We start from the raw sequence: 3,132 nt of genomic DNA, 5'->3' as shown, positions 1-3,132 counted from the left end.
GTTTTTGCCTCATCATAGCGTCTCCTCCCTATTGTAAGAAGATTTGTCTCATTGTAAATGTTAGAAAGTTCCAACCAACCTCACTTTCTGTTTCTGTGTCTTCAGACAAGTTTTTTCTTTTTTTTTTTTTTGCTCAGATTGACCATTAAAGGCAACAGAAGTGTTTCCCTTTGTTTAGGAAAACTCCTGCAGGGTTTTATAACTTTTAAGCTCTTAAAGGATTTGCATTAAATCTAAAAATGTTTTGTTACATCTAATCTTTTTTCTTTTTTTATCTCAAAATAATATTTGCCCTGCATATCACTAAATGGCATTCAGGTAAGATTGATTTCAGCAAAAGTATTGAACTCTCGCCCAGCTTTACAAATCTACAGACTGTATTTTAATGTTTTTTTGGCTACATTTTCTTTGTAAAATATCTCAACCTCAGACAGAGTGGATGGAGAATATGTGAATGTTCAATTTCAAGTTGTGCAACAGATCTTCAGCTGGATTTAGGTCTGACTTTACTAAATCACATTAACATCCTTTCATCTGTTGCTCTGTTTGGATGTTTAGTGTTATTTTCCTGCTGTAGACGAACCTCCAGCTCAGTATTAAGTCTTTTGCAACCTTTAACAAGTTTTCTTTGCTTGTGGCAAACTACAAAATGAACTTTATGTGGCTTTATCTCAGCATGGTTTTATTTTGTTCCAGTCTTCTGAAAAGGCCAGACAGAAGGAGCGTCAGACTGTTTACCTCTGCAACTCCTTAATCGACCTCTAAATTACTTTCCTTGTTAATTTTCTTCCAAACTGAGTCTAAAAAGAAGAAAGGACTGTTTCAGTTACTGAAACCATTTAAAAAGAGTTATGCGCTGCCTCAGAGAAAAAAAACCATTATACTTTTGCTTTCTCTGAAAATGATTAAATGACTAAGGAGCAAAGTAAGAAAACAAAGTTGAACCAAGTAAAGTAAAAGTTCTTCTAGAGAGAGGATAAACTCGAGGACCTTAAAGTAAAACAAGATGTGTTAGGAATGTACTCAGTTAAGAAGGGAGTTTAGAGTTTTTCCAGCTTAGTACATAAACATGCGGCAGTGCTGGTGATAAAGTCAAACAAACCGAGAAAAGTAGAAATTAATGAGTTACGTACAACAAGCTTAGTGTAATTTGGAATACAGTGTAAGGGATTTTTCACTTCTCATTTCATTTAGAAAATTTCTTGGAAAGTCAAACTTCCAGAAAACTGCTGAAACACAGAGTTCCTTTAAATCAAAGCTAAAACCCCCATTAACTGGAACATTGTTCCTTTTACTTTGTATTCTAGCTATTTTTTACTTTCCCTTACTCTGCCACTGTGATGTAATTTTGGATGTCTCCATCAAGAAAATGAATTTTTGTTGCTAAAATACAAACACCAAGAATCTTCCCTTGCCTAGCAGTGTGTTTTGCACAAAAGCAACACTGTATCACCAAAAAAAAAATATATATATATATATATAAAAAACCTTCATATTTCACCGTTAGGGAAATATGAAGGTGGTAGCGGTCTTCAAATGGAACTGGGCTGGAGCCAAGATGAATGAAGTTATAAATACTTGAAAATGTTGACCCCATGGGTGCTGTGGTGGTGCAGTGGCAAAGCACGACCCACGTATTGAGGTCTTAGTCCTCGTGGCAGTGGTTGCGGGTTCGATTCTCAACCTGGCGACATTTGCAGCATGTCTTCCCCCTCTCTCATTCTCCTGTTCTGAAATTGAGTAAACAGCTGCTTGAACGGTGCAAACCTGTGCAGTGAGGTTATGATAGCTTTTTAAATGTTATGTTTTTTCCTTACTGATAGATTTGTTTTTCATTTGAATTGTACACGATATGAGGAAAAAGTAATGTTTTCCCTGAGGAGGAAACAGAGACAGTAAATCTAAATGTCAGCTTCTAAAAATGTCCCAAACAAGTGAAGATAAAGAATACTAAGGACCTGCAGACTTTGAGCACATCCGTGTTTTAAGAGTTGCTTATTATTTTGTACCCACCGAGCACATAAAAGGATTTCAACCCATCTGTTCAGCTTCGGGACTCTCCAACTCAACACCAAGCCAAACGTTTGATCCTGATGTCTGGAATATGTTGTGGGAAGGGCAGAAAAGGAAACAGGAACCTCCTCCCACTTTGAAATCTGCCCATCAGAACACAAAGTGTGAGACATTTGCTAAACAACTGTTGACATCTGAAAAGGGGAGTTTTGCTTTGGTTTGACTTGTGTTATGTGGAGGTCGCAATAACCTCGGAGTCAAACTCAGGGCTTTAGAAAGGAAGGAAAGCAAATATACTGCTCAAAAAAATAAAGGGAACACTTTAAGTGTTAAACACCTGTTTAAGTGTTCCCTTTATTTTTTTGAGCAGTATAAATAGAAGAAAGAGCCATGAAACTACCACTGCCTTTAGAATTGTAGAGATTTTTAATAGCTGAAAAATAAACATGACCTGATGATTTTCACATTACTGCCTTCAAATAGCACACCATGTAGAGGGTCTGGGTATAAATGTACTGAATCACTGACAAACTTGTTAAACAGAAACAGAATCTGAACAGAAATGGGACATTTTTTCCCATACTACAACATCAATCAAAAAGGCTTTAATGACAACTGATTTATTATCTGTTTGGTGCTATAGTATTGATTATCTCCTAATATCCAACTTTCCTATAATTGTCTAGGTATAAATATAAATGATAATGACTAATCAGGGAATTGTGGTGCATCTGACAAAGAAGCAGATCAGGTAATCCGAAGAAAGGTAAGGATGAACGCAGAACAAAACGGGATCTACTAAGAAAAAAATTACCATAAGTGTCTAAACCAAAAACTAGGGGACATGTGGAAATTGTTTTCTTTTGCGTTACATTATTGAGTTCTCTCGCAATAATGTGCTGATCACTTCATGCATCATGACTGAATACTTTAAGCCTTTCTTACGGTGGCCATCGTACTTTCTGCTATTAAATAAGGTTTTCATGAGTTTTTTTCATGTATCTTAATATCTCGTTGTGAAATATCTGAAGTTTTATATCTTTTTCTTTAGGATAGAAATGCACCACAAACCTATGATATAAACAGAAACTTTCCATAAGTAGGAAAGAAAGAAAAAAA

Source organism: Xiphophorus hellerii, chromosome 3, assembly GCF_003331165.1.
Source record: "Xiphophorus hellerii strain 12219 chromosome 3, Xiphophorus_hellerii-4.1, whole genome shotgun sequence".
Lineage (NCBI taxonomy): Eukaryota > Metazoa > Chordata > Actinopteri > Cyprinodontiformes > Poeciliidae > Xiphophorus > Xiphophorus hellerii.
This window is presented reverse-complemented; position numbering follows the sequence as displayed.